The sequence below is a fragment of the Vulpes vulpes genome, chromosome 12 (assembly GCF_048418805.1).
Source record: "Vulpes vulpes isolate BD-2025 chromosome 12, VulVul3, whole genome shotgun sequence".
In the NCBI taxonomy this organism is placed as follows: Eukaryota; Metazoa; Chordata; class Mammalia; order Carnivora; family Canidae; genus Vulpes; species Vulpes vulpes.
This window is the reverse complement of record NC_132791.1, coordinates 87363237-87375701: the sequence shown is the minus strand read 5'-3', so window position 1 is coordinate 87375701 and position 12465 is coordinate 87363237. Positions and strand designations below refer to the sequence as shown.

General features: G+C 46.3%; 1 long non-coding RNA gene across 2 annotated transcripts in view; it reads right to left on the bottom strand.

Moving 5' to 3' along the window:
* Nucleotides 1–12465, bottom strand: part of LOC112920532 (uncharacterized) — a 72619-nt gene that overhangs the window by 39798 nt on the left and 20356 nt on the right. For both annotated transcript variants that reach the window (XR_011995683.1, XR_003235086.2), the window contains exon 2: nt 155–199. This is a non-coding gene — a long non-coding RNA (uncharacterized lncRNA). The remainder of the gene's footprint in view (nt 1–154; nt 200–12465) is intronic.

The following is a 12465-nucleotide window of genomic DNA, read 5'->3' as shown; positions in this document are numbered from 1 at the left end:
GTGCTTCCTATAGAACGTGATTACGAGCATTCTATATTACTTTTCTGTGATTTTTCCCAATCTCACTTTCTTATAATCACCATGTCTTATGTTTACAAGTATACAAAACAATAAAGCTACAAAAGTTGTGGTGCAAATTAAAAATTCTACTCACGGTCTCAGTGCAGTACTTCTTCTGTGATCTGCTTTCCCAGAAGACCTAGTGAACAAGAACGGTGGAGAACCCAAGTGAGAGTGGTGTCAGTTTTGATCAGAAGCAAAGCAAGAAGACAAGAAAAAACAAGAAAAAAAAGAAGAAAAAGAAGAAGAAGCAAAGCAAGATTTGCAGAAGACGAATCAGACAGGGGGAGACAGAGCTGGAGTTAGCTGGAGCTAACCCCACCCAGGCCATTTACGCCTTGTCTCTACAGCCAAGTGCTCAGCTTCTTTCTGCTTTAGAAAGAACATTCATACACCTGTGCTGAGATTTGAACTCAAAGTGAATGTTCTTAGCCCATGAGCATCCCCTCTGGCCAACTGTTAAAATTGAGTTATGATTTAACTACAACAGAACATCCTGGAGACACAGTTTTGACTCGTAGCTGTCAGGAACTGCAAGGAGTCTGAGATTTCACTCTACCTGCAAATGAATCAGGTAGCCTGCAACAAAATCCTAGATGCTGGCAAGAAGACAGGAGACCTCGGAGTCAGGTAAAGAGCAGGTTTTTCTCCTAGCACAGCTGATATCCAGGGGATCATCATTTTCTTGTGCAGGGTCCCTGAGCCCCAATTTCCATAGGAAAATCTGCAGAAGGCCAGGTGACACCTAGAAGCTGGCATTGCAGGAGAGGATTTCAACTTGGAAAAATCTGAATCTTTTACTTTCTTTTTGGTTTATGTCTTGTTTCAAGTTTTTATTTAAATTCTTGTTTAGTTAGTTAACATATAGTGTGATATTGGTTTCTGGAGTCTGAATCTTTTATAATAGGCTGTCAGCATCCTGTTCTCTGCCCTGAACAGAGACATTATCTTTGTTTTACTGGGCAAATCTTCCTTTTGCTTGGGAATGAGACACTATCTCTATCTTCTCTGGCTATCTGCCCTACAAGTATCTTTTAAATAATTTCAGAACAAAATCTGTGCCTGCCTCTGTTTGCAAAACATGCAGAAATATGAGCAACCTATGGAGAACTGTCTTCCAAGAGCAACCTGTTAACGTTTTACCTTTTTCATGAATAAAAGAGGAGCAAATCCAAGGGTCAGAATTCAGCAGTGACCAAGTGTATTCATTTCTTTGAGTTGATACAGTTACCAAAGTCTGCTGCGGGATTCTTGCTGGATGAACCCAAAAGGAGAAAGATGATTTCCTCCTAATTCAATAGGTCAATTTTATGAATCCCCTCTCCAAGAAGAAATGGCTAGCAGCACTCAGTGAAGCTCTCATTCAGAATACCCAAAGCAAGTACTATACAGCTACCTAAACACAACCAAACAAACATATACAATCTTAGGGTCACTTAGTAAGTGTCATGAGTGTCCAGGATACTTATTAACCAAAATACAGACAAACCTCATTTTACTGCACTTTGCTTTATTGTGCTTTGCAGGTACTGCATTTTTTTTCTCCCACAAATTGAAGGTTTATAGCAACTCTGTGTTGAGCAAGTCTACCTATGGGCTCCATTTTTCCAAAAACATTTGCTTGCTATGTCTCTCTGTCACACTTTGGTAATTCTTGCAATATTTCAAGCTTTTCCATTATTATTACACTTGTCATGGTGATGTGTGGTTAGTGATTATAACCCACTGAAATCTCAGATGATGTTTAGCACTTTTTAGCAACAAAGTATTTTTTAATTAAGATGTGTACAATGTTTTTTAGACTTAATGCTATTGCACATTTACTAGATTATACTAGAGTGTGAACATAACTTTTCTATGCACTGGGAACCAAAAAATTCGTTTGAGGGGCACCCGGGTGGCTCAGTGTTAAGCATCTGCCTTTGCCTCAGGTCTTGATCCCAGGGGCCTGGGATCAAGCCCTGCATCAGGCTCCCCAGGGGGGAGCCTGCCTATGTCTCTGCCTCTCTCTGTGTGTCTCTCATGAATAAATAAATAAAACCTTAAAAAAAAAAAAACATTTGATTCACTTTATTGCAATATTCACCTTATTGCCATGACCTAGAACCAAACCCACAATATCTCTGAGGTACACCTAAGTAAAGAGATATTTTAGAAATCTTAGAGATGAACATGGGTTGGGTATTGATTGAGAAAGGGCACAGGGAAACTTTCTGGGATGACAGTAGTGTTCTACACTTTGATAGGGGTGTGAGCTGCACAGGTGTGTCATTGGTCAAAACTCACATCATTCTACCCTTAAGATCCCTACTTTTCACTCTATGTAAATTATACCTCAATTAAGAATTAAGAAAATGCCATCAATTCTCACGTACGCAGGGGCCCATGAACTTACCATGGGCAATCCAGATCTCTTGCTTCATGTGCGTATGTTTTTCCTCTACATTCTATACATTCTATAAACTCAGTACCTACTCCATCACGTTGCGTGTATTAATGCCTCTGCTGCGTAGAACACAGAGGCAGCTATGGATGGAGAAACTTAGTTAAGTAACTTAGTTAAATGAGCTGCTTCTTTAAAAACCCCATTTAGCATAGTTCCTGGCATCCAGCAGGCACTCACTCTGTGTTTCCTGAAGTGAATGACTTGAAACTTTAGAATCACTGGGTGCAGGTTGAACACAAGATTATGGAACCATAGGTCAAGCATGTTTGGGCTTTACAAGTATATTATCATCAGCTACTGCATCGTAAAGCCATTTTGTAGATAACCCAAAATGCCAGAGGGAAAGGAATAGGAGATCTGTGTCTCATTTTCAATCAGGGAAAATGTTGGCCCTACATGGCAGTGAGAGCCCCTCCTCCTTATCTTTGCTGCGTCTTTTGTTCTAATTATCCAGAGGGGAAGAGGGAAGATCAACGAAGAGCAGGACGATGGACACTGAAGGTCAGGCTCACAGATACACAAAGAGGTGCTTGTGAACACATTCTTGGGGTAATGAAGTCAGCAACCAGCACAGCCTTCCTCCTTTCTCCTTATTCTAGACTCTGTCATAACAGGCGTTCCCTCCTGGACATGCCTCTCTAATGGAGGGGAGAGGGAAGTTGGAGGAAAAAGATGGTGTCACTGGAAACACACGTCACTCAAATGTCCCTAGGGTGCCAGAGCTCCTGGATTCAAATTATGTTAAGTTTCACTCCCTGAAAACTGTGACCTGCTTAAGCAGGAATGTCCAGCCCAACAGGGTTTTATCTGATACTCCCTCTTGCTCACCACAGACCCCTGGGAGTCCCTTATGAGCCAGCCTGTAGGCTCTGTCTGGCCCCCAGGCTTGTGTCTTCGGGGTCATCCCCACCCACCACACCATGGCCGTCATCAGATGACTGATGTCCCTGTCAACCCTTCGGCATCTTCCTGTCCTCATAGCTGATCACCTTTGAACAGCCAGAGCAGCACTGGAATATGTACAAAAGTGGCAAGAAGGGTTTCCCTGCCAACTTCTAGCTGTTTCCAAAGCATACAGTCTTGCATGAAAATGGTTCCTTCAGGGATGCCTGGGTGGCTCAGCGGTTGAGCATCTGCCTTCAGCTCAGGGCATGATCCCAGGGTCCTGGGATCAAGTCCCACATCAGGCTCCCTGCATGGAGCCTGCTTCTCCCTCTGCCTATGTCTCTGCCTCTCTCTCTCTCTCTCTGGGTCTCTCATGAATAAATAAATAAAAATTAAAAAAAAAAAAAAAAAAGAAAGAAAGAAAATGGTTCCTTCAGCTTCTGGGTCCTCTCCTCATCAAGTTCCCAAGCCAGGCCAGGTGCCATGGTAAGGAACAGATGCCATGCTTCTCCCCCAGGCATCCTGGTCTCATACAAATCATATAACCATACAGCCCCACTGTCCTCTCTGTGTCTCTCTTGCTCCCACCAAAAGCCACGTGGTATGACATATGACAGTCATGCAAATTCCCAAAGGATTCAGCAAATAACCTGACTAAGTCTCAGGCAAGCACTGTGAGGACCCTTGCTATACCTGGGGCCCTGGCTATTTTCTAAAAGCAGAGCAGATGGTAGTTATCTGCTTTCATGAGAGATAAGGGTTTCCTGACTTGCTTTGCTCGAAGGTAAATGAATAGAACATGACATCAGAGAGTTTTGAATGCTGCTTCTTTCCGATGCCATCTCCAAACATTCCAAATTATGATTTGTTGAAATTCAAAAGATCTTAAAGTCATTTGAGACCTAGGAGTTTCCAGTGTTACTATACATTAACAACAACGACGAGAATGCATAGAATACATGCTCTGCTCTTCCACGAAGCAGATTCTCATTCTCCTCCATTTTCTAGACAAGTAAGTGAGGTCCAGGGAGGTTAAGTGAGTGAATCAGAGCATACAATTAAAAAGCGTAGAATCAGGTTTGAACCCAGACAATCTGAAAGGGAGCCTAAATTTTTAGCTATTTTACTGGCCCGTCTCACAGAAGGAGCCAAGCTCCAGGGAGCCTGAGGCCCAGAGTGTAGGAGGAGCAGGATGAGCAAGACGCTGAAGCTCACAGTCATCCGAGGCCTGCCTGCGTACACCCCCTCACCCAGAACTGAGAAGATCACACATGAAAGCATGGGCCAAGCATTCCCTGGAACCCTGGGACACTGACCCTCCCAGAAGAATAAAAGAGTTCAAATCTGTCCAGGCCAACATCTAACTGAAAATCTAGCCGACAACTGGAGAAGTGTACTTAATTTGATTTAAGGCATGTGTGGTTTTGGCTCTTAAAAGAAGTTGGAAGCAGAAGAGCTTCACTCAGACCCCTGGGAAGAGCTATGCTCAGGGGACAGTGACTAAGAAGATGCACAAGGCAGCACACGTTTCTACAGCACGGTGATGCATCATTACGTCTTTCCACTCAAGAGTGAGTCATTCGTGACTGGGAGTGGGGAGGAGGGACCAGCCAACGGGGGAAGGAACATGAGCCACTGGCTCTATTTGTACAAACACTGTTTCTCCCAGTAGGGAAATCAATGAATGTTTATAAAACTAATTTGTTCTCTCTTTTCCTTCCGCCATACTCCACAGTGCAAGAACGCAAAGGGCATTTCAGGAAGAGAGAACGACCCTTGCAGAGGCCTGGATTCAGGAACGCTGGGTGAGGCCACATTGGAAGAATAGATGGAGTCTTGGTGAGATTGACAGGGCCTGATGGGTATGAACATGGAACTGGAGGCAGGGTGGCTCTCGCTCGACTTATATTTGCCTGTGAGGTTTCTTAACCACTTCAGAGTGGGAAACGGATCTTCCAGACCCTTCCTGACCCAATTAATGCTGTTCATTAATGGAATCTCTCCAATCCAATTTTACATAATAGTCATAAATTGTGCCCCTAACTCTATGTTACACTTAACAAAGTAGGAGTGTGCGTTTACCCACTATTGAGGGCCTTTCCTGACAAAGTTCTGGTCTTTTGAAACATTGATGCCTCCTCAAAGTCCTAAAAGTCCTGAAATGAAACAAAGATTAAACTGGCCAATAACAAATCATTTTTAGGCAGAACAAAAGCATGTATTATGGACCATGTCCCATCATCTCCACCCCAAGGTTCTTATGTTGGAGTCCTAACCCTCCAGCACCTCAGAATGTGACTGTATTAAGAGACGGGGTCTTTAAAGAGGTAATTAAGTTAAAAAAAAAGTCAGTAGGGTGGACCCTACTCCCATATGACTGGTGTCCCTACACAAGGAGGAGATTGGGACGGAGACACACACAGAGGAAAGACCACAGGGAGAAGGTGGCCATCTGCAAGCCAAGGAGAGAGGCCTTGGGGGAGACCAGCCCCACCTTGCTAATAATGGCCCGCATTAGTAAGCCAACTCTCTCTCTCACCAGAACGACTCCACATCTTCTCACTGAAGTTGATAGAGAAAGGTGGCCAGCAGCCCTTGTCCCTGTGTTCTGTAATCAGAAATAATCATGAGGCTGCAGAAGGAGGTGGGACAGGGGCTCAAGAAGACCCCATGGTGAGCAAGGAGTCGTTTGGAGGACAATGGAACACTGCTGGATGTGGAGCTGAGGGGCCTTCGTGGGGTCTATGCTAGTCTTGCCCCACAGACCCTGACGTGAGCGTCGCTCATTTTGAAGGCAATGTGGGAAGGAGGAGACACTGGGTCTCTGGAAGGACCATCCTTCCTGACCAGGAAGCCTCAGCAAACTCTGACAGAACAGCACTCAGCCAGGGGATGGTGGGTTTCTTACCCACCCATTGGCCACCAAACCACCGTACCTGCAGCATGCAGCGTGGCCCACTCCCCTCCATCCAAACCAAACACTAAAGCAAGGAAGAAGCCCTGTGTGTTAGAAGGCTCTGGAAGGCCAAGGCTTGTTCTGGGGGTGGGGGGGGTGGGGTGGGGGGGGTGTCACTCCATTTAACCCCTCCTTTTCTGCTTTTCCTTTTGCTTCTTACTGAAGCCCAGAAACTTTGCCTAATGGTGATTCTTTTCTCAAATGCATCCTGCCTTTGGTTTGGAGGCGCCTGCAGGACCCAGGCACTGCGCTGTGCTGGCCATGAAGCCAAGCCTTTGCAATGGGATTAATTGGGCCAGGAGGCTTTCGATCCCCAACCTCTGCGGGCTTTTTTTTGTGGGTTTTCTTGCTCTCTCCCAGCAAGTCCCGTGTCTGTGGGATGTACCACGTCTTTAACATGCATGCATTTGAAAGGAGCAGATGAAAGCCTCTTCTCTGAGCTGGCCTAATTGGACAGAATTGCGGTGGCGAGGTAAGGGGTGGGCCTAATAAGTAAGAGGGGGAGCTGAGCACAGAGGGGAGGGGCGTTCTAGAAGGACACTGGCTCTTTTTGATGAAAACGTAGGCCTCCCTATAGTCATTCCTCTTTAGCTGCTGCCTCGCAGATGGACCTTTTAATTGAATTTTCCTACGGGCCTGGGGGAGGGAGCCATTTCAGGCCCGGAGAGCAATTGAAGTGAATCGAATGGCATCAGTTTCTTTTTATCAGGAGCTGAAGGGGCAGGTGGGGTGGTTGCAGGGCTTCTGTCCTCTATCGACCATCCTCTACTCTTCGATGCACCTGATTTTTTTTTTCCTTTTTAAAAACCCCACTCAGGGTTACCTTGCTACCTTCTGGCCTTTGCCACCAGGGTAACCTTGGAAGAAGATGAGTTAGAAACAGAGGGGTTTGTTTGATTCCTCCAGATTCCACAACACTTGACAACTGCTATTTGCCTTGGCCTGTGTTTTGCCGGGAAAGACACCGTGACAAGTTCCATCCGTGCCTTCTGAGAGCAAAGCCTCAGTCTAGGAGAATGCACTTAAAATAGGAGCAAAAAAGTAAAACAAAACAGAGACTAGATAAACAAAGCCACTTGACGAATAATGAGAGCCAGCATGAAGTTCTCAATGAATAGGTAAGAGACTGAACTGTAAGAGCCGGACGACTGGAGGGAGTCCCTAGAGGTCAGGGGCATTGTGCGACATTTAATTTGGATAATAGCCTGTAGATTGGCTGGTGGAAAAAAAAAATGCATGGCTAGAAGGCAGAGTACCTCTCTACCCAGGGAACCCTCCAGAGAAGAGAAGAAAAAGAACCCCCAGTTCTCTGGCCCTCATGAAAACAGGGAGATGTGTCTGTGATCAGGATTCTGCTGGGTGGGCCTCAGATGTCAGAGGTTCGAGTGTGATTCTCAGGAACGCTGTGAGGAGGCGGGGCTGTCTGCCCATCCACACCTTTGGTCCTCTGTATAGACCTTTCTGAAGTGGGCAATTTGGTGGCCAAGAAGGAAGTTTGTTATCACAAAAATCTTACATTGGTTCCGTCATTGCTCAGTGTTTGCTAAGTCGGCTGACCCTATTTATGACTGTTAAAGCCCAGAGATACAAACTCAAATATCACAAGGCCCCCGAGGCTTAGAGGGGGAAAGAGCTACGTAGGCATGCTGAATTCGGCTAAGTAGTATTTTGTAGCAAGAAGTGTTTCTTGTCGGGAAAGAAAGGAATTATAAGATACAGTAGGAGAGGAGCGAGCATCAACTGTCTCTGTGTAGTAGAAATCCCTGGATGCAAACATCTGAAACAAAGGGGAAGGCTGTAAATTCTTCTTGGCCCTCCACGACAGCCACAGGAGGTGAGGTGGTCCTCCTTGGCACGGTGGTCACTCTCTGGTGCTCAGGGGCTGGTGAGAGAAGCTGTTGGGGAAGATGGGGTGACCAGGAGAGAAGAGACTGTGCTGTGCTTCAAGAGAGGGAGGTTTGATGGAAAGAGAGAGGCTGGTGTGGGAAGCCCACTACTGGCATAGACATAGAGGTGGGCAGTGAGAATGGATGTGGAGAGAGTAGGCTGCCTAGAAGGGCAAAAGGGTCGTAATGAGGGAATGTTTAGGCAGGTGAAGTAGAACCATGAAGGCCGATCCTCACCTGCATGAGGAATGTAGCTACTCCTTAAGAAAGAAAAATAAATAGAACAAAAGCAAATACGTTAACTTTTATCAGGTTCCCACAATTGCCAGATACTTTTGTTTTGATCATTTATCCTTATCAACATTGCCTTCACAGTCATCATGGACCTTACATAACTATCACAAAGTAGTCAATATTTTCCATTGTAGCAAGGAAAAAAATCGAGGTTCCAGCAGTATGTGCCTAGGGTGGCACAGTGTGTGGGTGGAGCTGAGAGTCACATACCATCTCCTACATCACAGCTGCCCCCTAGGACAAGTAGCGGGAGAACGGGGTCATGGCCCACATCCTCTGGAACACTCCCCCAAGTGATTCAGGAATCTGTTTTCAATCATCTAGATCTGTCTCAGCAAAGGGTGGCTCATGTCCCCTGCTGAGAACTCCCTAGAGTTCTAGGGGCCCTAGAGAGGCCACCCCAACCCATGGTACCAATCAAACCGTGTCAGGCAAGTGCCTGGGTATATGGGGACCAGCAGGAAGGTGGGCAAGCCCTCCCGACAGCCTTTGGGTCACTATTTTAACCAACAAGCCTCACTCAGCGCAAGCAAACCTGGAAGGTCAGCCTGTCCTAATCTTTTCAGGAGATGGGTACATGTAAGTGTCTATCATGCCACCCGCTGGGTTAGGCACTTTACACTCTTTACCTCAATTACTTCTCACACCAACCCTTGAGGGTGAGAATTATCACTCTTGTTTTGCACATGAGGAAACAGCAGCTCTGAGAAGGGGTTGAGCTACGATTCAAAAGTCAGTTTGGATTCCAAGGATGATGCTCTTTACAGACGCTATGGCCCCCAAACTTCAGAAGTTGGTAAATGTCTTTTTAGAGATCAGCCCACGCCTCCATAGCTAGTCATGTACCTTGCCTCCTCCATTTAAAAAAAAAAAGGAACAAAAATAAATAAGTACGTACATACATACATACATATATACATACCTACAAACCAGAACAGGGAGACCTGGGTGGCTCAGTGGTTGAGCATCTGCCAATGGCTCGGGTCGTGATCCTGGGATCCTGAGATCCAGTCCTCCCCTCAGGGAACGTGCTTCTCCCTCTGCCTATGTCTCTCCCTCTCTCTATGTGTCTTTCATGGATAAATAAATAAACTCTTTAAAAAAAAATTAGGAAGAAAGAAAGAAAGAAAGAAAGAAAGAAAGAAAGAAAGAAAGAAAGAAAGAAAGAAAACCAGAACAAAAAATCTTCAGTGAAGGCAAGGATTCATGAAGAGTATACGAGCTAACAGGAGAACCAGCATTAGAGAAGCAGCCCGTTGGCCAGATTCTGGTGTGTGCTGACTCCCAGTGCCCGGCGCAGCTACCCAGAAGAGGCAGGATCCAGTTCCTCCTTAAGCCCCAGGGACCAACTACTCAGGATCACAGTCAGCCATCACGTAGCAACGCTTGGAAATAGAGGAATGATGATAAATAAGCTACCATTTGTTGCCAGCCCCTGTGCCAAGAACTTCACATGTATGGAGTGGATAAGATTTCAAAGCAGTTTCTCAACCTTGGCACTACTGCCATTTTGTGCCAGATCATTCTTTCTTGTGGGGCTGTCCTGCTCATTGTAAGATGCTCAGCAGCACCCCTGGCCTCTACCCACTAGATGCCGGTAGCGCACACTCACATTTATGACAACCAAAAATGTCTCCAGACATTACCCAATGTGCTCTGGGTGACAAAATTGCCCCCAGCTGAGGAGCATTGTTTCAAAGTGTGAACTGATGTGCCTCTAAATTGATAGAATTGGGGGAAAAAAGCAATTGATAGAATGGGACCATTTGCCTCTAGTTCAGACTAGCTCAGAGTCGAAGGCACAACCCGCTGGCTTTGACTCAAGTCATCCCAAGCTGTTCTGCACATCTGCCTAGAGTCCTGGATGACAGGGTCACGCCTGCCCAGTGACCCTCCATAGAGCCAATGTGTAACAATACGAGCCCCACTAATGAAGGACCCCAAAACAGAATTAATTGCTCCCAAACCCCTGGGCCTCAGATTCTCTGGGTTGATTTGCTTGGAAACAGCTGCTGATAGACATAAAACCCTCGAAGAACTCTTTTTCAAATGCTGCCTGGCCACTAATGAGATATGCTGTGTTGCAAAGTGACTCAACATCTCTAAGTTAGGTCTTTTTGTCTATAAAGTCAGGATGGGTCTTTAGGCCTATTCAAGAGAATGCTAAATATGCAGCTCGCACTCCCGTGTAGGCCCATAGTAGTCTTACTATGTCTAAATTGCCTTTGCCCTCACTTTCATTTCACAAGACAACGATAGTATTTTACGTGGAATAAAACCAGTGAGGAGTGTACAACGGATTCCATCAAAGAGAGCCTGTGTTATGAATGGGTGGTTGTATTTCCTTCCAAGCGTGACGTTCAGGCTTGGCATAATCCAACTCCTTTGTGAATCTCCAAGTAATCTCTCTTTGACCGTGTGCACAGACCTGTTGGATCAAAACTGCCATCGGAGCCTTCACGAAAAAAGGTGTGGGCGCCCCTTGCAGGTGTCTGCTCTCCGATAAGCTTGTCAGCAGAGGCTTTTCTGTGCCTGGCTCATCTGTCAGATGTACAGGTGTGCCTGGGCTCAGCTTACACTCTTGAGTCAAGGTCACGGTTGCCAGGATGGAGGAGTTTCCCCCCGGGGATGGAAGCTTTTATCAACCTGAATAACAACCTGTGGTGGCCCAGAGCCCATAGAGGTGGATGAATGGGTTTCTCTGGGCCCTGCATCTGAAAACGAGGAGCCGGTGCTTCCAAATAGATCGTATTGCTGTGTTTGCTGCAGACTCCGGTCAGGGAAGCTCTCAGTAAATCTACAGGTCATAGAGCGAAAAGAACCAGGGAGGTCGCTGGTGGCTCCCCGGCAGGCTTTCATGTCTTCAAAGGTATGACCAGTTAAACGAAGCCTAGCTCACACCAGCGCTGGAAATCCAGTCTTGGACTGCCTCTGCTCTTCTGGTCATGCATGCATTTGATATCTTCAGAGACAGAGAGAAGGGGAGAGAGAGGGAAGGAATGAAATAAATGAAGATGATGCACAAACCTAAAAATCCTTCTAATATTTGCAAGCCAAGGAATCATTTTGATGGAAAAAGAAGGCACATTTCCTGGGCAAGAGGGAATTTGCGGCGCAATTCAGATTTCACTTATCCACTTCCTTGTTCTCTCTTCACATCAGTGAGGCCCCCCGGAAGTGGCTATGAAGTGTTCTGCATGTAGAAGCTTGCTTCTGCTGTGGTTCCGGTTGTGGGGGTGGGGGTGGGGGGAGCATAGCTGTTGAAGCATTCTCCCCAGGAGCCACGGAGCAAGCATCTCGGTACCAGCCTGCGGTACCCAGCTGGGCTTGGGGACCTTGCTCTGTGAAGCTTGTGAAAATCACATAATTTGAACATAAACTCAGCTGGGATAATGAGGTCAAACTTCAGACAGCCATGTGACAAAACTACTACCACAGAATCACGCCTCCGGGACAGTGGATGGTGAAGTATATTAAAACGCAAGAGTTGAAAATAAAAACTTTGGTGCTCCCCAAGTAAACCCAGAACTCAGCTGAATATCATCTCATGATGAAGAGCACAGACCCCAGAATCAGCCCTGGTTTGGAATCCTAGCTAGCTTACCAGCTGTGCGCGTGCTCCATCAGGCTACCCCTGGTCCCCCATCTCTGCATCTGTCAAAATGGCATCTGGATTAGTTTCCTAGGGCTGCTGCAACAGGCTACCACCAGCTTGGTGGCTCAGAACCACAGAAATGTATTCTCTCAAAGTTCTGGAAGCTAGGAGTCTAAGACCAAGGCCTCAGCCGGGCCATGCTCTCTCTGAGCGCTAGGGCAACATCCTGCCTTGTCTTCCAGCTTCTGGTGTTTGCCAGCAATCCTTGGTGTTCCTCGGCTCATAGATGCATTACCCTAGTTTCCACCTCTGTCCCCATGTGACATCCTCTCTGCGTCTGTGT